This window comes from Dama dama, chromosome 17 (genome assembly GCF_033118175.1).
Source record: "Dama dama isolate Ldn47 chromosome 17, ASM3311817v1, whole genome shotgun sequence".
Taxonomy (NCBI): domain Eukaryota; kingdom Metazoa; phylum Chordata; class Mammalia; order Artiodactyla; family Cervidae; genus Dama; species Dama dama.
In genome coordinates this window covers 60,191,233-60,215,170 of record NC_083697.1, presented here as the reverse complement: position 1 = coordinate 60,215,170, position 23,938 = coordinate 60,191,233, and the positions used below count along the sequence as shown (strand labels likewise).

Here is a 23,938-nt window from a genome sequence, read left to right as displayed (position 1 = left end):
TAGTATAATTTGGTTATAATACTGTTACTACAGTTGCCGAACACTGATACCACTTCTCTGGACATTTGATTCCAACACTGATTAATTGATTGCACAATGAATTTTAAACTTCCCATGAAATACCACATTGCTCTCTTTCTTTCAAAATCTGGATGAGGCAGCATCCTTGTATCCTTGTGTTGGATTTTTGTCTTCCATTCAGACTGAAGAGAACAAGTACCTGGTTTTGTGTGTGTGTGTGTGAGACTCACAAGATAGCACAGATCCAAGAAAGAACAAAGGAAATCAAAAGATTGGAAAGAAGTCCAACAAATGTCTAGTACAGTGTTGTTTAGAGTAAAATAGCCTTCTTTATTAATTACCTTTATTTATCCCCATTCAAAATAGGATACTAATACATTTTAATTTTTTCTTCTCTGCTTACTGTTAGCCACAAATTACATGTGGATATAAACTGGAATTTTAGTTCCAGATTGCTATTTTAAGGAAATAATTTTACTGCATACTAATTTTTACATTTAAAATCATTATTTATAAAATTATGTTCTAATTATTATTTTGTTCTTTCTAGACTTTTAAAAATTCTCCCTGGCCTATAGGCTCTGGCTATGCCTTCATAGATAGTCTGTGAATATTAAGGTCCGTTTATGTCCATAAACATCTTTATTTCATCCTCACATTGTGTGGTATTTTGGTTAGGTGTGCTGTTTAGGTTCAACATTATTGTCCTCTAATATTTTATTATATTGCTTATTGTCTGGGTTGTATTCATTGTTTCTGATGAAAAGTTTTATGTTCAGCAGATTCTTTTGCAAGGATAATATTTTGTTGCTTTCTGACAGCTTTTAGAATTCTTTTTTTAATTCTAAATTTTGACTACAATGTGTTCAGTGCATTTTAGTTTGTTCTGCTTTGATTTTAAATATATATTTCAATCTGAGGACTTAATATATAGGCCTGGAAGACTGTAGGCTATTTCTTTTTTTTTAAATAGTGCTACTCCTCCAAATTTTCTATTTCTTCTTTCTCCTTCCTGTCTCTCTGTAATACTTATTAGTCAGATATTGGATTTTCTATTTCTTTAAACTACTTCTGTCTGTGTTTCCTTCTGTGCTGACTGCTGGTACAGTCATTAGTTTTATCTGCCAATTGTGTGTGTTCTACTATTTAGTCTATTTCTCTTTTCTCTTAGAGCATAGATTGAAAAGTAATGCCCACAGAATAGTCCTCTCCTTATTTTGATTGTAGTAGTTCCCTGTTATCCATAGTTTCACTATCCACGGTTTCAGTTATGTGCTATCAAACACAGTCCAAAAATATTACATGGAAAATTCCAGAAATAAACAAATCATAAGTTTTAAATTGCATCCTGTTCCAAGTAGCATGATGAAATTTTGTACCATCCAGCTCAGTTTCACCCAGGACATGAATTCTCCCTTTTCCCATGTCCACACTGTGCATAAAACTCGTGCATTAGTATTAAAAATGTAGTATATAGAAGATTCAGTCCTACGATCTATCTCTTCATGCATCTACTGCAAGTGTACTGCCACAGTCTCACCCACACAGATCTTGGCTATATGACTTGCCTTAGAGAACTGAAAAGTATAAAAAGCAATATAAATAGAGATTTGAAACATGTTTGTCCACTTCAGAAATTTGAGACTAATGTAACAGAGCATAAGTTAGCCTGCTTAAGGATGGCAAGCTGTGTAGAGGATAAAGTGCCCTAGTTAACTTCATATTAAACACCAGAAACGTGAAGTCATACAAGACCATTTGACCATCACAAATGTATCAGCTGCCCCAGACACGTGAGAAAGTGTAGTGAAAATCAACCTTGATATAAAAACCACCCAGCTGATCCAGAAAATCCTATGAAAAAATGGCCATAGCTGTAAGTTACTAAGTTTAGGGGTAGATTGTCTAGTGGAAATAGATAACTGGTACGAAAGTTGATGCCGGTTAAAACCAGATTGCTTGTTATTCCTTCTCTGCAGTGAGAGTGCTATAGGAAAGAGCAGAAATACTGTGTAGGGGAGTCATGGCAGAGAGCCATAGTTCTCATGTTTGTTCCAACTAGGGGAAGTGAGAAATTCAAAATTACTTAAAGTGCTGGTAATTTTGCTCTCTTTCCTTGGTCTTTCTTTTGTTTTTCTCTCTTTTTGAAACTATATATGCTTATTAAAAGCCATATCCACTTACCTGAGACTAATTATGAAAGATTGCAGTAAATGTCTAATAACTTGACAAACTAATTTTTCTTTCTTATTTGCAAAATTGTTTCTGTTTTCTCTTCTTCCACTCATTAAAAAATAAAAGAATAAATCTACAAAAATAATAGATAAAAGCACTATTTTTTATAAAACTGTAATGCTGAAGAAAATATTAAGTTACTTTTTAAGTTTTTCTAACTGAATCTACTCTTAGTTTACTATATATTGATTGAAGAAACATGATTTAATAAGAATATGCATTGGTATTGTTCAGTGTTTTACTCATGGCTCTGAATCAATTGTTAACACTATGCCGTAGATTAAAATTTACTAATTATGTAGTAATAATCAGTGTTCTCTAGAGAAACAGAATCAAATATGATATAAATAAAGTATAAGGAATTGGCTCATATTGATAGCTTATGGTGAATATGTTGGATTCGTGATCTCTGAAGATCTAGCTTCAGGATCAAACCAAGCTTGATCACTCAAGAGCTTTTGTGTAGCAGAGTTTTATTAAAGTATGAAAAGGACAGAGAAAGCTTCTGACATAGACATCAGAAGGGGGACGGAGAGTGCCGCCCTCGCTAGTGTTAGCAAGGGAGTTATAGACCTTGTAATTAATTATTACCATAAATCAAAGGAATGTCTTAAGTTTGTGAAAATTTTACCAGGCCCACTCCCACAGGTTACATTTTAGGATAACAGGATTAGAACTTAATAATAGAAAGATCCTACCAGACTCACTCCCATAATTTACATTCTAAGATATCAGGATTAGTCAAAAGGTTTTCAAGAAGGAGAAAGTGTCCTGAAGCAGGATACATTGTTGTTCAGTTCAGTCACCCAGTCCTGTCCAACTCTTTGTGACCCCATGGACTGCAGCACGCCAGGCTTCCCTGTCCATCACCAACTCACAGAGCTTACTCAAACTCATGTCCATTGACTCAGTGATACCATCCAACCATCGCTTCCTCTGTCATTCCCTTCTCCTCCTACCCTCAATCTTTCCCAGCATCAGGGTCTTTTCCAATGAGTTGGTTCTTCACAATAAGTGGCCAAAGTATTGGAGTTTCAATTTCAGCACCAGTCCTTCCAATGAATATTCAGGACTGATTTCTTTTAAGATGGACTGATTGGATCTCCTTGCAGTCCAAGGGACTCTCCAGAGTCTTCTCCAACACCACAGTTCAAAAGCATCCATTCTTCAGCGCTCAGCTTTCTTTACAGTCCAACTCTCACATCCATACATGACTACTGGAAAAACCATAGCTTTGACTAGATGGACCTTTGTTGGCATAGTAATGTCTCTGCTCTTTAATATGCTGTCTATGTTGGTCATAGCCTTTCTTCCATAGAGTAAGAATTTTTTAGTTTCATGACTGCAGTCACCATCTGCAGTGATTTTAGAAAGTTTCTCATGTTTCCATTGTACCCCACCTATTTGCCATGAAGTGATTGGACTGGATGCCATGATCTTAGTTTTCTGAATGTTGAGTTTTAAGCCAACTTTTTCACTCTCCTCTTTCACTTTCATCACGAGGCTTTTTAGTTCTTCCTCACTTTCTTCTGTAAGGGTGGTGTCTTCTGCATATCTGAGGTTATTGATATTTCTCCCAGCAATCTTGATTCCAGCTTGTGCTTCATCCAGCCTGGCAATTGCATGATGTATTCTGCATATGAGTTAAATGAGCAGGGTGACAATATTCAGCCTTGACCTACTCATATCCCAATTTGGAACCAGTCTGTTGTTCCATGTCTGGTTCTGTTGCTTCTTGACCTGCATACAGATTTCTCAGAAGGCAGGTCAGTTGGTCTGGTATTCTTATCTCTTGAAGAATTTTCCACAGTTTGTTGTGATCCACACAGTCAAAGGCTTTCACATAGTCCATAAAGCAGAAGTAGATATTTTTCTGGAACTCTCTTACTTTTTCAATGATCCAGCAGATGTTGGCAACTTGATCTCTGGTTCCTCTGCCTTTTCTAAGTGTGAACATCTGGAAGTTCATGGTTCACTTACTGCTGAAGCCTGGCTTGGAGAGTTTTGAGCATTACTTTACTAGCGTGTGAGATGAGTGCAATTGTGCGATAGTTTGAGTATTCTTTGCCATTGCCTTTCTTTGGGATTGGAACGAAAACTGATCTTTTCCAGTCCTGTGGCCACTGTTAAGTTTTCCAGATTTGCTGGCATATTGAGTGCAGCACTTTCACAGCATCATCTTTTAGGATTTGAAATAGCTCGACTGGAACCCCATCACCTTCACTAGCTTTGTTCCTAGTGATGCTTCCTAAGGCCCACTTGACTTCACATTCCAGGATGTCTGGCTCTAATTGAGGGATCACACCATCATGATTATCTGGGTCATGAAGATCTTTTTTGTATAGTTCTTCTGTGTAATCCTGCTACCTCTTCTTAATATCTTCTGCTTCTATTAGGTCCATACCATTTCTATCCTTTATTGAGCCCATCTTTGTATGAAATGTTCCCTTGGTATCTCTAATTTTCTTGAAGAGATCTCTAGTCTTTCCCATTCTGTTGTTTTCCTTGATTTTTCTGCACTGATCACTGAGGAAGGCTTTCTTATGTCTCCTTGCTATTCTTTGGAACTCTGCATTCAAATGGGTATATCTTTCCTTTTCTCCTTTGCTTTTCCCTTCTCTTCTTTTCACAGCTATTTGTAAGGCCTCCTCAGACAGCCATTTTGCTTTTTTTGCATTTCTTTCTTGGGGATGGTCTTGATCCCTATCTCCTGTGCAATGTCACAAACCTCCATCCATAGTTCATCAGGCACTCTGTCTATCAGATTTAGTCCCTTAAATCTATTTCTCACTTCTACTGTATAATTATAAGGGATTTAATTAGGTCATACCTGTATGGTCTAGTGGTTTTCCCCACTTTCTTCAATTTAAGTCTGAATTTCACAATAAGGAGTTCATGATCTGAGCTACAGTCAGCTCCAGGTCTGGTTTTTGCTGACTCTATAATAGAGTTTCTCCACCTCAGCTACAAAGAAGGTAATCAATCTGATTTCAGAGTTGACCATTTGGTGATGTCTATGTGTAGAGTCTTCTCTTGTGCTGTTGGGTTGTTGGATTATATAACATTGTAGTTATATAATCCCTAGTAGAGAGTTTAAATTGAGTTGTGTAATTATTGGTTGCAGACATAAAGAAAAAAAAAAAAAAACCATTTTATGTGACTAAGACTAAGGAATATAGAGGAAAAAATGTTTGTCCTTTCCTCCTCCTCAAGAACCCCAGACCCCTCTCTCCTCAGGGACCCCCAGACTTCTTAACAACCTGCCTAGGAATTGACTCTCTCAATATGGTCATGGAAGCTTATAGATCTCAAAATCTGCAGGGCATGTTAGCAGGCTGGAGATCTAAGAGAACATAGGTAATGTAGTTAGAGCTAAAGTGTGGTAAATGAAGATCAGCAGTCTTGAGACCCAAAGAAGACCCAGTGTTTCGGTTTGAATGAAAAGACAGGGAAAAGCAAAAAACTAGTTCAAAAGCAGTCAGAAGGAATTCTCTCCTACTCAAGGGAAGACTCGTTTCTTTATTCTATTCAGGCCTTCACATGATTGCATAAGGCCTTTGACTGTGTGAATCAGAACAAAATGTGGGAAATTCTTCAAGAGATGGAAATACCAGACCACCTTGCCTGCCTCCCACGCAAGTTGTATACAGGTCAAGAAGTAACAGTTAGAATTGGACATGGAGCAATAGACTGGTTCAAAATTGGGAAAGGAGTTTGTCAAGGTTGTATATTGTCACTCTGCTTATTTAACTTATATGCAGAGTACATCATGTGAAATGCCAGACTGGATAAAGCAGAAGATGGAATCAAGATTGTTGGGAGATATATCAATAACCTCAGATATGCATATGACACCACCACAATGGCAGAAAGTGAAGAGGAAGTAAAGAGCCTCTTGATGAAAGTGAAAGAAGAAAGTGAAAAAGGTGGCTTAAAACTCAGCATTCAAAAAATGAAGATCATGACATCTGGTCCCATCACTTCATGGCAAATAGATGGGGAGATAATGGAAACAGTGACAGACTTTATTTTCTTGGGCTCCAAAATCACTACAAACTGTGATGGCAGCCATGAAATTAAAAGACGCTTATTCCTTGGAAGAAAAGCTATGACAAACCTAGACAGTACATTAAAAAACAGAGACATTAATTTGCCAACAAAGGTCCACATATTCAAAGCTATGGTTTTACCGATAGTCATGTACAGTTGTGAGAGCTGGACAACAAAAAAGGCTGAGCGCTGGAGAATCGATGCTTTCATATTGTGGTGCTGGAGAAGACTCTTGAGAGTCCCTTGGATTGCAAGGAGATCAAACCAGTCGATCCTAAAGGAAATCAACCCTAAATATTCATTGGGAGGACTGAGGCTGAAGCTGAAACTCCAGTATTTTGGCCATGTGATGCAGAGAGCCAACTCATTGGAGAAGACCCCGATGTTGGGAAGAATTGAAGGCAGGATGAGAAGGGGACAACAGAGCATGAGGTGGTTGGATGGCATCACTCAATGGACATGAATTTGAGCAAACTCCAGGAGATAGTGAAGGGCAAGGAAGCCTTTCAGGCTGCAGTCCGTGGGTTCTCAGAGTCAGACATGACTGAGCAACTGAACACCACCACCCACATTAAGAAAGACAATGCTTTACTTGTCTTTACTAATGTGGGTGCTTTACTTTGCAGATTCAAATATGGATCTCATCCCAAAACACCCTCACAGGAATACCTAGAATAATGTTTGACTATATATTTGACCACCCCATAGCCCACTGAATATTGCACACAAAACTAATCATCATACATGTAAATTATATGTAGATAGATAGATTTTTTTTGAAAAACTTACCAAGATACTTAACTTTGATGCTTATCTGTTTCTCTCATCTTCAGCTGAGTTTTTGAAGTCTGAGACATGCTTCTCAAAGTTTCTTAGTTCATTCTTTTCTAATTGATGTTATTCCTTTCTAAGACCCTCAATCATGGAGATGAATGCTTTCCTTCAGACCCCTGTGACATGACCAGACTTCTAGTTTTGAATCTGAGATTACCACTAGGATATTTATGTAGATGGAATTTCATGGAAGTTCTGACCTATTAGCTTTACTAGAATGGTAAAAGTAATGGGAGATGGACAGCACCAGATACTTTTATTCAGGAGTGTAATCCAAGGAAAAATACAATGTGAAATGACATATTCTTTCTTTTTGGTATATTATTCATCATTGTCCATCAATTACAGCCAGAAATTGGATGCAAAATTGAGAAATATTTGATTTTAAGAGATATTTGAATATGGGAGAACTTGAAATAAGTGCCACAGAAATTGGACATTGGATGAAATATTCTAAGTAATGGCACCATCTAAAGGCATAAATCAAACCTGCATTACCTATTGATTCTTGTTCTCTGCACAGAAGGAAGAACATTTTTGGCATAATAAAAAGTGAAACTTTACAAACTAAAACAGTTGGTAGAAAATATGACAATTGATGTTTACATGTTTATAAATTACTGCTCTTTTTCCTCATCTCTGTGAAAATAGATAATTAATTTTTAAAAGTATTGCAACACACTGTAAAAAGCCTATGAAATAAATACATGGATACCGGGATCGGGAAGGGGAATACGTGTAAATCTATGGCTGATTCATATCAATGTATGACAAAACCCACTGAAATGTTGTGAAGTAATTAGCCTCCAACTAATAAAAAATAAAAAATTTTAAAAAATTAAAAAAAAAAAAAACAAGAGTGTTTTTGAATATAAATTCTCAAAATCTAGTAGAGAAAAATGAACAATAAACTGTTAGGTTTTATGTATAAATTTTATAAAACATATGTAGACAAGATACCATAGGGTCACTGGAAGAAGATTCTTAATTACACCTGGGACACTGGGAAACATCTTCACTGTTCCCAGAGAAGATGACATTTTATTTGGTTTTTGAAAGAGAAGTAATTTCCAGACAAAGAAGAGACAGACACGCTTGTCATAAAGCAAAAGTGTGAAGGCATCAAGGCCTGACCAAGCAGAGGTGTTGAGGGAGTTGCAGCAAGTTCAGTATAACTATAGAGCAGATGTCCTTGTTTAAAGTTTCAGAAAAAGAGGATGTAAAGTCAGGTGGGGCCTCTCTGTATCTGATACCTTTTAATCATACTAAATAGTTCAAATATAATCTTTGAGTCATTGGCCAGTTACAGATATGTTTAATAACTTTACTGTGTTTTAAATTAGCACATGCTCACTTAAAAAATTAAAACATTCATAAGATATACTTAAGAGAACCATCAACTTTCTAAACACGCAGGGAAAACTACTAGTAATGCTACCACAGTTTTTCCAGACTTTTCTGTATAAATACACACACACACACACACACACACACACACACACACACACAAATACCCACATACAAGAATAAAAATCATGTAGTGTTTTGTCTCTAGCTTTTTCTACTTATAAACATATTGAATATATATCTCCAATTTAGAGAATAGAGTTGTACATTATTATTTCCTAAAATATATGTGGTACTCTATAAGTACATTAAGATTATTGCCAATTGTGTAAACCCTTAAGAAAAGCAATGACGTTATCTAATTTTATTTTTAGAGAGATGACTGAGAAGAATGTGGAAGATCTGTTCGGGTGAGTGAGAAAATGGTGGTAGAACCACCGATTTGGTTGTTATGAGAATATAGTAGATAACTGAAGATGGGGCCTGGGAGTAATGTAGAAACCAGGAAATTAGAGAAGAGAAGCTAAATCTGTGAGATATATCAAAGGCAGAATTCACACTACTTGAACCTAACTGATTCAGTAAAGAGTTATATGGCAGGCCTGGGTTATTCAAACCCTGACCATTCAAGGCAAAAGCACATCTTCAGGACTGACCCTTGGTCAGCTCTTAGGGAATAACCTCTGAGCTCTTGAAATGTTCTGCCTAAGAGGGATGTTTTCGTTTGCCTGAGGCCCTACGCCTTTGCTGATGCTGGGTGGGCGTGGAGAGGGGGACCGTGTACTGGACTGAAAGGAGCTGCATTGTTGTACCTGACTGACCCCCAGTAAAAACTCTGGATGCCATGGCTTGAGTGAGCTTTTATAGTTAGCCACACTTTGCACAATATTGTCACACGCTGCTGGGAGAATTAAGTGTGTTCTGTGCTATATCACTGGAAAAAGAAACTTGGAAATGTGCTCTTTGTTTCTCCTGGACTTCAATCAGGTGCATTTCCCTTTGCTGATTTTAATCTATATCATTTTACTGTGATAAACTACAACCAAGAGTATAATCGCTTTTCTGAGTCCTGTGTGTCATTTTAGCAAGTCATGGAGCCTGTGAGTGATCTTGGAGACCCTGACATGAGGGTGATAGTTCAGAATCATTTATCCTGGGAAACAAAGGGAAATAACTAAAATGGGAATCACAGAAGAAATAGCATTAACTAAAATGGAGATCACATAAGAAGTAGAAAATGTAGTTTGTGAAAACCAGGATAAAGAATTCAGTATTAACCAGGGCAAGTTTAAATTGCTAAAGGAGAAGAAGCACAATACTCAAAAGAAAATGAATAAATTAAAAAATTTTGATTATATACAGTATAATACATGCAATTACACATCAGATCAAGACGTAGAACATTTCTATCACTCCATAAATTTTCCCAAGGCCCCTCTCTAGTTACTTTCACCACTAGAGGTATTTGTTACCTTTATTTTTGACTTCTATTCACACAGATAAGTTTAGAATCATGCACTATGTACTCTTTATAACCGCTTTCTCTTGCTCAACATTATGTCCAAGAGATTCATCCATATCTTTGTGTGTATGGGCAACTTGTTCCTTTTTATTGCTGAGTGCTATTTGATTGTAAGAGTGAAATAAGCAATTTTGTGTTAGGTTGAATAGTGGCCTCCCAATTATGTCCGTGTTCTAATCCCTAGAACCTGTGTTATGTTATCTTACATTTAAATGAGACTTTGCAGATGTGAGGCTTCGCTGGTAGCTCAGATCGTAAAGAATCTGCCTGCAGTGCAGGACACCCGGTTTCGATCCATGGGTCGGGAAGATCCCCTGGAGAAGGAAATGGCAACCCATTCCAGCCTGGAAAAACCCCATAGAAAGAGGAGCCTGGTGGGCTGCAGTCCATGGGGTCGCAAAAGAGTCGGGCACCACTGAGCAACTAACACTTGTGACTTGCAGATGTGATTCAGGATCTTGAGTGGAGAGATTATTCTGTATTATTCTGGTGGGTTTAATGTAATCACAAAGATCCTTAGCAAAGTGGGAGGTGAAAATAAAGACACGTTAATGTGATGGGAGCAAAGACTGAAGAGCCAAGAGCTAAAGAATGTCATAGCCTCTGGAAGCTGATTCTTTTCTGGAACCCCCAGAAGGAACCAGCGCTACTGACACCTTCTTTATAGCCCTAAATATCTCATTCTGAAGTCCTGACTTCTAGAATTGTAAGAGAATAAATTTGTATTTTTTAAGTCACTCAGATTTGGTAATTTGTTGTGATATTGACACAATGATTTTATCCATTCTTATGTTCATGGACATTAAGACTTGTTCAACTTCGGGATAATAATAAATAATAATGCTATGAACATGTTGCACAAATGCTTTTATGGAAAAAATGTACTTATTTTTGAGATGGAAGAATAGGAATGGTATATCTGGGTCATAAAATAGTTGTATGATTATTAGAAACTGATAATTGTACAAAGTGGTTTTACCATTTTACACTCTCACCAGTTGTTCCACATCTCCATGAATATCTGATAGTTTTAGGGTTTTGAAAAACTTTACATATTTTGATAGATGTGTCGTGGTATCTCTTTGTCATTTTAACTTGCATTTCTCTGACAGCTAATGTTTTTGAACATTTTCCATTGTGTTGACTGTTTGGCTATCATTTTGAGATTCTGATGCAAACAAAGGCTGCCTAGAAGGAAAGTCCACTTATAAATGGAAATCATCTTCCTCATGATTTCAGGGATTCACAGAACATCGACGCCCTTCTTCCCTTGGACTCTTGACCAATACTTGACCATGTTGCCAGGCTGATGCTTCTCTTTCCAGCTTCACCTGCCCTCATCCTGCCTCACACCCTCTGTCCTAGCAAACTTGATTGCCTTGCTGTGTCTTGTCTGATTTGGCTATATCTTATCTCCATTCCTTTGAAATGCCCCTCCTCCTTCAGATCCCAGTTTCCAAAGCCCTGCTCCCCATGTTATATTTAGTTCACTGATTTCCTCCCCTAGGAAGTTTTCCTTGATCCCTCTAATTTCTTCTTTACCAGCTCTCTCCTAATGCCCCATCCCTTTGTTATCAAACTTACTATATTCTGTAATTACCTTTTGTGTGAATCTCCACATTTTGAACACCTTGAAGTTAGTGACTGTCATATGTTAAAAAGAGTATAAAACTTATGGGTGACACTCAAACATTTGTTGAATGAATGACTAAAAGGCAAAAAAATTTAACTTTAAAAACTCATATTGCCAATAGTTATTCCTTTTGAGATTCTGAATATCCAGAATTCAATGAGTAGTTTCATTGATGTAGTCTAAAAATTCTTAAAAAAGAAAATCTCAGACAGTTTAGGAGAATAAAGGGGAGCTGTCTTGTGACAAATTAATTGTAATAATTTAATTTAATTTTGTATTTGATATTAAGACATCTCTGCCCTTTTATGTTTTTATAGAAATCCCTTCATATTTGCATATGGTCCTTATCACAAAGAAATATAATTTTCTTTTGAGATGTATGTTTGTCTCTGGATTATATTAACTCCTGCAGTCAGTTTTCAAGTTGGTTTTTTGTTTCTTAATGGTACAAAATAGGTGTTCAGTAAATCCTTGTTACCTGGGATTTTTGTTGTTGGTGGCAGATTATTGGCCAGATAATACTGAACAGGCTCTCTCCTGACAAATGTTACCATCTGACCTTAACACTTGGACAGGTCTGTTTTGTTCCCCAAAAGTCAATAGACAAACAAAAGACAGAAATATGTCAGGACCTCATCTTCCCAGTGTGTGTGCTCAGTCACATCCGACTCTGTGATCCCATGGACCGTAACCGACCAGGCTCCTCTGTTCATGGAATTTTCCCAGCAAGAATACTGGAGTGGGTTGCCATTTACTCCTCCAAGGGATCTCACCAACCCAGGGGTCGAACCCACATCTCCTGCATAGCAAGCGGTTTCTTTACCTGCTGAACCATTAGGGGAGGCCTGTTTTAGAGAGCAGGGCAACAATTCCACTGCCAGCTGTTGAGCTTGTGCCATTTTCATGGAAAGAAAAGGTTACTCCCCACTCGTGGTGAATGTCACCTTCTCCCAAACCAGGAAGAAAGTGGGCTGCTGGGCACTCTCCTACCCAAGGGAAAACATGCTTTCAAAATAAAAATTCCAACTAGGGTTCAAGCACAGGAATTTCTTGAACACCCTTCTCTGCACCAAGACACAGATGACTTTATCCATTTACTCATCTACTGAATGATATGTATTGAAGACTTTATCACAAATCCTCAGTTAAGCTCAGCAGGAGAGCACATTGAAAGATACATGTATGGCTTTTGAGACATATACTAATAACTACTATGCAAATAACTGATTGAAATAATTTCCTTTCATGTAGCCTTACTCTATGTATTGCTGATAACTTTACCGTGAGAGTTAGCAAAAAGAAAAACTTCAAAATAAGCAAGATCTGAATTTATCACTTACTTTTTTTCAGACACATCCTCATTATTTTTCTTGTCCTGCAAATGTCAGAATACAATTGTTCTATTTTTATATGTTTGCTCCAGGAGGAATTCTCTTTCCACCTTTGGTTCTTTAGTGCTTTGACCCATTACGTACATTGACTTTGCTACTGTTTTCTTCCATCATCTTGCTCTGAAAGACTCTCTTCTCTCCTTGAATAGCTCTTTTCCCTACCACATTAGAACCACTGAGCTAGCTCGCTATATCTGGAGGAAATGCTTTTAAAAGACTCATTTATTAAATCTGTTCTGCCATTTCTAGATGGAAAGTGTGACTGGGTTAAAGAATTTAAAGTAGGCCACCCAGCAATATTTTTGCCAATCCAAGCCAATTTCCAAACATTTTTGACAGCAAAATTGAGCATTAAAAAATAAAAAATAAACCTCTTAATGCTCAGCGTTGGCAGAGTGTAAATGCTAAATGGGGATATGAGAAAGAATTTGTCATAATTCTCCTACTCAAAGTTGCTAGTGTGCTAGAGTGAACTCCTGTTGTCATTAACGATATTTTTCCTAAATTTTGACCTAACAGAATAACTAAGGCAGAATCTTGATGTATCCTAAAAACCTATAACAAAACATTAAGTTTAAAATAAAAATATAGTTTACCTGTCTTATCAATCACAAATCAATCAAACTTATCCTTGTATTCACAAAATATTGAGTGAAGAGAACTGTTTCTAAACACATAGCACATTGAATCATTCTTACGTGATACATAAGGTGCTTACTGAGTTCCTAATTTAGTTTAGGCACTTTGATGAGTGCATGTAAATGATGGCACTCCCCGTGTGCCCCAATCAGTACATCAAGATAAATAATTTAAGAAGTGTTATAATATTTGAGGTATGTTCTGTTAATAAGAAACATTATGGTTATTAGTATTCTTCTCCTCCTGCATAAACCTTTTCAGAAAATATTTTTTGATTCATAATTATTGCCAAGCATAAAATCAATACATAGTGTGTTTAGACATTATTTTGTAGGGTTCCTCTAAAAATAAAGCAATATGGAAAAATAATATAGGGTCATTTTTCTGGAAAGCCTTGATATGCAAAGTGGGATTTCAACTTCAAGACCAAAAGCAGGAAAGGTGAGAGGAATGACAGGTGTGTATCCTGGTTGTGATAGCTCCCTGACATTGTGAGCAGCACAGGATTGCAAGTGATACAAGGCATAATTGTGATGCACAGTTTTTTCATACTTGCGTGTTGCACAGACAAACTCACTAGATCCTTGGGTACCTAATGATAGATGTTTTACATATTGTTCAGTTAAGAGCCTGGCTTGAAACATGAGAACAGCTACCTAGTCTAGATTACTGTTTCAATGGAAAAATCTAACTTAACCTTTTTGGTACTTGGTTTTCCATCAGTAAAATAAATGAAATCATGGTTAGCAACTTTAAAAGTCTGGTCCAATCTTCAGTAAACTAGAAGATATACAAATATGTACACAGACATTTAATCATATGAACAAATTTATGTGTCAGGACATTTTAATCTGACTGTTGCCAAGCTGGACAACACTGTCCTTTTACTTCTGTTATATTCATGGATGTGTTTACTGCATAACTGAAGTTGTCGTTCAGTTGCTCAGTTGTGTCTGACTCTTTGCAACCCCATGGACTGCAAAATGCCAGGCTTCCCTGTCCTTCACCATCTCCTGGAGTTTGCTCAAACTCATGTCCGTTGAGTTGGTTATGCCATCCAACCATCTCATCCTCTGTCATCCCCTTCTCCTGCCTTCAATCTTTCCCAGCATCAGGATTTTTCCAGTGAGTCTTTTCACATTAGGTGGCCAAAGTATTGGAGCTTCAGCATCAGTCCTTCCAATGAACACCCGGAACTGATCTCCCTTAGGATGGACTGGTTTGATCTCTCTGCAGTCCAAGGGACTCTCAAGAGTCTTCTCCAACAACACAGTTCAAAAGCATCAGTTCTTCAGCACCCAGCCTTCTTTATGGTTCAACTCTCACATCCATACATGACTACTGGAAAAACCATAGCTTTGACTATACAGACCTTTGTCAGCAAAGTAATATCTCTGTTTTGTAATAACACTCTCTAGGTTTGTAAGCTTTCCTTCCAAGGAGCAAGCATAACTGAGGAAAGGGATGCAAATTTTAAAGATAAACTTTATCATGAGCTACAGATGAAGATGCAGAGCTGCAAAAGGGAGCCAGAATTCTGTCTTCTCCTTCAGAACTAAATTTTAGCAAGCGTACGAAACGCTGGCTTCAAGCAAAAAAAATTTAGAGAACAGAATGACAAAGGCACAGAGAAGGAAATCTTTTCTTCTTTCCTCTGCTCACAACCTACCACTGTTCTGACCCACAAGGGCCCTTTGCTTTTGGAATATCTGGGAATAGCAACAAAGAAATACGCATCTCAACATGGCTCAAACAGTACACGAAGTTGATTGGCTTGTTGAACTACCTAGCAGAGTAGACAGAATCATTTTCCCTCGCTATTTTTCAGTCTTGTTAATGCAGTCCTGACCTCACTTTGGCAGAATCTTCCTTCATCACTGTGAGCTGGCTGGCAGCTGAGGACAGGTGGGGTACAACAAGTTCCACAGAAAATCTCTTCCTTGCCTTCCAATAGAAGAAGAAAGAAGCTTTTCTTTCACAGAAGTCATGGCAAATGTTACCCAGTATCTCACTGATTCTGACTGGGTTACATGCCAGTTTCTGAACCAATCCCTGTGGACAAGGATTTGAGACTCACAGAAACCTCTTAGCCAATTGGGGTCCATACCTGAAGTTTGAGGACAAGGGGAAAATCCCTTCGGAACCTTTCTGACTAAAAGTGGGAGGAGGGTGGATTTCCTAAAGTGCAGTTAGGGTAGGATATATGAAGGAAGGGAGATGCTGCTGACAACTCCAAAGGTTTCCACTTTAACTTCCTTTATGTGGGCTTTGGTGTCCTTCTGCAATGACCACTAAGAGATTTTCCCAAGGAACATGCAAAAATGGAAGTTAGAGAAGGAAAGAAGGCACTCTAACACCATTTCATGGTGACTCTAGCGGACACACTTGTTTGTGGGCATGTTAGAGACAAACTTTGTGAATTTCCAGAAGTAAGAAAGATACAGTTTTGGCCTCTGCAGTGGTTGGACTTATGGTGAGAAACTTAAGTCCTCCAAACAGGAGAATGTTATCTTCAAAGCCTGCATTATAGGCAAAATAAAAACCAATCAATTTTTTTCCCTCACTCTTTTTCATTATCTGCCCAGAGTTCCATGGTACTTCCTACTTGATGTTCCCTATAGTACTGTCCAATAAAAATACAACACTAACACAAATGCATACATAATTTAAATTTTCTAGTAGTCTCATTAGAAAGGTAGAAAGAAGATACAGTTAATTTTAATAATATACTTGATTTAACCAAAAATATTTAAAATAATATCCTTTGAATAAAAAATCAGTCTAAAAATATTATTGAGAAATTTTAATTTCCTTTTTAAAAAAATGTTTATACTAAGTCTTTGAAATCCAGCACGTAGCAACATTACAAGTTCTGAATAGGCATCTATGGTCAGTATATGAGACTGTGTAATTCCATATTCTAGTCATATGAAAGTATTTCCTCTTCCCTGATATTTTCATTTTTTTCTTTAACTTATATGCAGTTTTTTGGCTTGAAATACATTTTCCTCCTTCTCTCTGCTCCCGATCCTAGCCTCACTGATCTTGGTTAAAAAACAAAACAAAACAACAACAAAAAAAACACCCTTTAGGGCTGTGCTTGGCTATCAGTGCATCCTTAGAAAGCCTTCCCTAAGCTCCCCTATGGCCCTGTGCATATCCTCATCATCCACAGATTAACAAGTATCAAGAGATTTGCACTCAGCAAACCAAAGATCTAGTAAGAAAGAATTGAAATAGATCATGATCCTCTTGAGGCCAAAGACTGTGTCTTATTCACTATTGTATGCATTGAAGTCAGTCAGTGCCTGGAGCAGAGTGAAGACAGTAAATATTAATGGGATGAAGATAAGAGGAAAGGATCACACCTTTAAACTAACTTGAACTCTCACCCAAAGTTTAACTCTTCGGCAGCATCAGGCATTTCTATGAGATAGTCTTTCCTTGGTGGTGAACAAAGTGAAATCTGCCAATCAATATCTGTCCTTCCCCAGTTCATGAGCGGGTTACATGAATGTAAACACACTTCAGGTAATCTTTGTCAGTTTCCTGTATAAGAGTGTTTTAAAATATTTATACCTAGGAATGTGAGGAATCACTAAATCTAAAATTTTTTTTTGTTATATGACAGGCACTGTCCTAAGTATTTCACTTGCATTGTATGACTTGATGTCAGCACATCCTAAATATTACTTCAAAGATTATTTTTTAATCTCCAGTTACCGTGAAATCCATCATAGTGTTAGGATTACAAGCAACCTGGGTTTATATTCCAGCCTCAGTCTTACTAGCTATTTAAGTATACCCAAGCTTCTTAATGTCATAGTTTATTGTTCAGAAGTATTAACTGCCCTCCACCTCTAATTTTAGACTATCTCAAATACCTAAAATTTTGACCTCTCATAATATATTAGAAAATTGGAGAATATCAGTCATAGAAGATATTCTTGGGAAATGGAAGAGGTCACAATATTAACATGGGTTTTGAGTCAGATACAATTTAAACCCATTCAATAAACATTTAAGTGTTCTCTGGGGGTCGCTCTGCTGAGCATGAGGATTGTGAAGATAAATTTAAGAGAGTTTCTTTTTGTGGCTTATAAATTGTGCTTTCATTTCAGTTATTATACAGTAAGATCAAGTATAAATTTTCACTGTATATCCAGAAAATAAACAACAACACACATTTATACAGATTTAGCCCAACAGGTTATTCCCTTTAAAAAAAAGTTTTGAATGTAGTTAAAGCTAATTTATCTTCAGCGTAAAAATTTGGAGGTATAAGCAAACTTAAGATATTACGAGTTGCAAATTAATGTACATTTCCAAATGTGCACAGTGTAGCATTTTAAACAAAGTAAATGGTCTCATTTCAGTTTTCATTGTTAACCATAATCCACATCCCAATCTTGAATTAAAATGTCACAATATATAAAACTACTGAGAATTCTCTATACAAATATAATTTATAGACATCTGATTTCAAATATAAATACATAAACGGTCATGACTATGCATTTACAACAGCTTATTTTTCTATTGTAATTTTTATTTAAAACAAAAAAAAATCTCAACACACATTCAACTGCTGTGACAGGGACTATGTATGACCTTGTGCATTTAAAACACACTTTGTGGAGTGTAAATCATCACACCAGGTATTTTTGGAATGAATATTATTGAGTTGGCCAAAGAGTTCATTTAGGTTTTTCTGTAGCATACTACAGAAAAATCTGAGCAAACTGTTTGGTCAACCTAATACTAAGATCCTAAGTCTAAAGAGGCTCCCATATAAATATCCCCATTATAACATGGTAACAAAACTAGTTAGCTTCATAGTGTATCTGGGAGGCAATGAGGCAGAGAGCTGGAGGTTAGTGCTAGTTTAAGAAGGCCCACAGAATGTACTTGAAAGTAACCGATAAATTAGGGTATTTTAACAATCCCTATTGCAAGCGTAACACTGACCCTGCTAGTGAAACTTTAAAGGCAACCAAGACAGGACACGTGTTTGACCTCCGGATGCATGAATCCTGCCCTCCCCTCAGCCCCCATCATCTTAACAGACCAAAGGGCGTGTGCAGCAACATGGCAAGAGGAGGCCAGCAGAGCAATTTCTTATATGTACAAAGACCATTTGGACCAAGCCGAGGAACACTGCTTTGCCAATAGTTTCAAAATTTCTTATCGCCCTTGAGCAACTGAAAGTTTTTCTAAACAGGTAGTATTCAACATGGAATCTATACTGGAGAGCATGTGTATGTAAAAGATAAACATTTGATATGAAACATTCTAATGTGAGTATTTTCCCTCCTTCCATTTATACGATTTAACAGGGTTCCATGGAGAATGGGAAAAAAAAAATTGGCCCTTACAAAGTGTACTTTGCTGTATTTAAAATATGTATATTATTTAGACATATCCAAGAAGGTTACCTGGTGTAGTCAGGTTTCTTCTACGGGTTCTTAAATCGCTAAGATAGTAGGTGATAACCATCACTTCTGATAATCAGTCTTCAATGACAGCAAAGAAGAGGCCAAGCCCTTCCTCTGCTATTTACTATCGATGTAATCTTGAGTAATTACTATTTCTAAACCTCAGTTTCTCTACTGTAAAATTAGGACATTACCTGTCCCTGACAGGGTTTTGTGAGGATTAAATGAAATGGTATATGTAGCAGGAAGGGCCTGTTGCATCCTAGAGAGAAAAATACTAGTTTTTCTTTCCTATCTTTGTTTCCTTTCTCATGAGAATACTCTCACAGCTCAGCTCTTTATGTATCTCATGAAGACTAAGTAAAATTAAATTTCCTTGCAGTATCTCACAAGAGAAGAGAATTAATTTAAAAAGATGCTTTGGGAGAATTACTTAAGTACACTCAACTGTAATTATAGAATTTAAATCCTAAGTAAATAAAAACAATTTAATCAAAATTAAGTTGTATAATGGGATCAGAAATAGCTCCATCACACTGTAAGGACAGTTGTTTCATTTAGACTTCATGGTATTGCTTCCTGGGTATACTTGTTCTTGTCTCATCCTCTCTTTCAACCCTAGATACTTGAGAAAGAACAAAATTTATCACTTCAAAAACTCATTTATAAACTGTTGAGTGCTTTTCTCCAAACTGTGACAGTTATTATTGTTTAACTCACTCAGTATTCATGTTCAATCCTTTTTCTATGCTTTACTCTAGAGGATAGAGAAATAAACATTTCCTATCTTTTTTGCAGTTAGAGGAGGCCAAGGGGCATGGTCCTGTCCAGTGAGATATTAGGGGAAGTGTCCTGAGGAGAATTTTGTTCTTCTGTAGAATGGGCCATTCTTTCTCCATTTCCTTCACTGAATGTAATTCTCATGTCTGAGGTTTCCATAATCATCTTAAACCAAAAAGAAATGGACTGTGTAGGAGAGAGAAAGGACTCAGCTCTTTCTTGATATTGTGGGATGACCTTCTAAATATTTAAAAATAATCATCACCTGGGCAGTAATCATTCAATTGAAATAGAGGACGGCAGTTCCCCAGACCTTACAAGCCACTGAGCATTAGCCCTGAAATCACTTTTACACAATTACAGCAAATTTCAACTGCACCTCCGAACCTCTTAACCAACTCTTAGGTAGACTCTTGCTTGCAGCCAAAAGTATTCTTAATAGAAACAAATGCACTGTCAGAATCAACAAATAACACAGCACTATGAAGAAAAATTAGGTAGCATCTATGTAGAATAGCAGCTGTTATTAAAATTAAAATGCCTTAAATGAATACATCCTCTGAGGAAGAAAAATTTATTATCTTAAACACCATTGCTTTGTAAACATTTCTGAACTTTTAAGGGTTTTTCAAAAACCTCAAGTAAAAATGAAGAGAGGATATCTGCTTTTCAACTGTGTCTTTATAATTAATCCTGTTCTGTGTATTTTAGTATTTGTTAAGTGGGTGGATTTCATGAGTTTCCTTATCACAATAAAAATAATTAAGAGTGTAATCCAAAGAAGTTAAATTCAGTCAACCATCTAGATAATAATCAATGGATACTGATTACCTAACAAAATAAAATCCAAATGTCATAATAGCTGTCCACAATTTTTCTCTGAATACCTTAGTCCTCTTTGTCATGAATATGCAACTTCAGCTAATATTCAGATTGGCTGCATGTTGCATAGATCAAATCCTTTTTTTCCAGTTTTACTGAGATACAGTTGACAGACAGTACTGTATACATTTAAGTTGTACAGTGTGATGATCAATCAAACTGGTTTTTAATAGCTAGGACCATTCTGTCTGCATCTTCAGGAGCAGAGATGATGGTGTTGTGTGAAGAGCAAGACTCTAGAAAAAGACAGACTGGACATGGCTCCATCTCTAATTCTTTTGTTACTTGTCCTTGGGCATGTTTTCTCCACTCTTCTCATCCTCACATTTCCTTACTGGCAACCTAGAGATGATCATTTCTACCTGTTTGCTTTAAGTAAAGCTGTTTTGTTTTAAGCACAATAGCAGTGCCTGACACATAGGAAGAACTCCGTGAGTCTTAGTTTCATTTCACTTTAAAAATTTTTTTATTTTAATTTTTTATTGAAAAAAAAGATTCTTATTGCTTTACAATTTTAAAAAGTTTCACATACTTGATTTCATAAAATCCCATAGTGACCCGTTTTTCCCCTACCTCTACATTGTCTATCACCCTCCTCTTCCTTCTCCCCATGGGTAACCACTAGTTTGTTCTCTGTATCTGTGAGTCTATTTCTTTTTTATTTACTAGTTTGTTGTATGTTTTTTTAGATTCCACATATAAGTGGCATCATGTACCATTGGTCTTTCCCTTTCTGACTTATTTCACTTAGCATAATGCCTCCAAGTCCATCCATGTTACTGCAAATGGCAAAATTTCATTCTTTTTATGGTTGAATGTTATTCCACTTTATGTAGAATACCACATATATAGATAGAGTCATCAGGGAAATACAAATCAAAACCTCAGTAAGATATTATCTCATATCTGTCAGAATGGCTGTCACCAAAAAGAACAAAAATAACAAATGTTAGCAAGGTTGTGGAGAAAAGGGAACTAGGCCTAGTACACTGTTCATGGGAATGTAAAATAGTACAACCAGTGTCACTGTGGAAAACAGTGTGAAGTTTCCTCATGAAACTAAAATTAGAACTACCATATGACCCAGCAGTTCCATTCCTGGGTATATGTCTAAAATATCTAAAAAGAAACCAAAATACTAATTTGAAAAGATACATGCATCCTAATGTTTACAGCAACATTATTTATACTTGCCAAAGTTTTGAAGCAACCAGAATATTCATCAACAGATGAATGGATAAAGAAGATATGGCATGTATTCATTTCAATTTGAATTTCAGTTTCTGGTGGCTATTCATGAATGTCTGCTGAACTGAATTGCAAGTACTTCAAAGTCTAGGTAAATAGAAAGTTTCCCAAGGTCTTTTTTTTTCTGATTAAAGTTTTTACTTTATATTAGAGTATAGCCAATGAACAATGTTGTGGTAGTTTCAGGTGGGCAGCAAAGGGACTCAGCCATACATATGAATGTATCCATTCTCCCCCAAGCTCCCTTTCCATCGCATCTGCCACATAACATTGAGCAGAAATCCCTGTGTCTCAAAGCCTTTTTTGGTGTAACAATGCCACAGTGATCTCCTCTTTATAGCATTTAGTAACCATCTCCCTGGGCTTTCCACGTGGCCCTAGGGGTTAAAGAACCTGCCTGCCAGTGCAGGTGACATAAGAAACGTGGGTTTGATCCCTGGATCAGGAAGATGCCCTGGAGGAGGTCATGGCAACCCTCTCCAGCATCCTTGGCTGGAGAATTCCATGGACAGAGGAGCCTGGTGGGCTAGAGGCCATAGGGCTGCAAAGACTCAGACGTGACTGAAGCAAGTGAGTGCACGCTGGCTGCATCACCATCTCGCTAAAGGTCCTGGCTCCTAGCCCATGTTGTACTGAGTACTACATTTTAGGGAATGTCCTCTGTTAAAGCATAAACTCTGACAAGTGATTATTACTGCAAGTGATTACTATTCATCCTCCTGGTGTCCCTATTGTTTCTCCTTGTGCTTTTCACAGAGAACTTGTTTTTGACAAAATTGCTGTGGGTGTAGGGGCAGAGATCATGATTTTAAATATGCCAAAGTTGCCTACCTATATGTTTCAAATACAGAATATTTTCTATCTGAAGCAGCATGCAATATTTAAGGCCAAGTGCTTGTCAGAAGAAAACCACAACCTATTTGTAAATTAAGCAATCTATTTTTTCCCCTGGAATAATAAAGCTGTGTTTTGATCAAGTATTGTCTTCATGGTTTGTGTAATAAGGTGTCACCCTGAACTCCTTGTTGAAGAATTGTCACTTAGGAAACAAATTTTAAATTGTTTGTAAATGGATAAATCTCCCTTAAATGACCTATAATTTTATATTTCATCCATCTTCAAATGAATAATTTTAAAAGATTATTCTTCCACTGACCTGGAGAAAATTAATCTGATGAAGAGACACTTCAAGTTTTCATTTTTTTCTGAAAAATGCTCACAGAAAACTCTAATTAGAGTTTTATATTTATTACCTCATTTTCTTTTTTTTTTTTATTTATTTTTTTTAATTTTTTTATTAGTTGGAGGCTAATTACTTCACAACATTTCAGTGGGTTTTGTCATACATTGATATGAATCAGCCATGGATTTACACGTCTTCCCCATCCCAATCCCCGCTCCCACCTCCCTCTCCACCCGATTCCTCTCGAAACATCCCACCCTCGCCTTTTCCCAGAGAGTTCAAAAGTCTGTTCTGTATTTCTGTTCTGTATTTCTGTTTTGCATATAGGGTTATCGTTACCATCTTTCTAAATTCCATATATATGTGTTAGTATGCTGTAATGTTCTTTATCTTTCTGGCTTACTTCACTCTGTATAAGGGGCTCCAGCTTCATCCATCTCATTAGGACTGCATTTTCTACAAGCTTTTCCCTTTACCTAATGTTATTTCCAGTGTCATATGAAAGTGAAATTTCTTCAACACAATGTAAAAATAGCAACATTTTAGGAATATGACTATGTTATTTTATTCTTTAATGCTCAAGGACCATATTTTTTTCTTTAAGAAAAAAGCTAGTAAAAGTCAAACAAAGTATAAGAATATAATTCTCACCAAAATCAAGCAGCATAATCCTAACAGGAAATAAAGGAGGGAAATCATAAAATGGAAAAGTATCTAGATTGTATGCCACTTAGAAAA

The 23,938-nt window shown here is 36.7% G+C and overlaps 1 long non-coding RNA gene across 1 annotated transcript in view; it reads left to right on the top strand.

The window, feature by feature from the left end:
- LOC133071767 (uncharacterized) overlaps nucleotides 1-23,938 on the top strand; it is a 269,861-nt gene that overhangs the window by 108,682 nt on the left and 137,241 nt on the right. The window contains exon 3 of the long non-coding RNA XR_009696521.1: nucleotides 8,862-8,897. This is a non-coding gene — a long non-coding RNA (uncharacterized LOC133071767). The remainder of the gene's footprint in view (nucleotides 1-8,861; nucleotides 8,898-23,938) is intronic.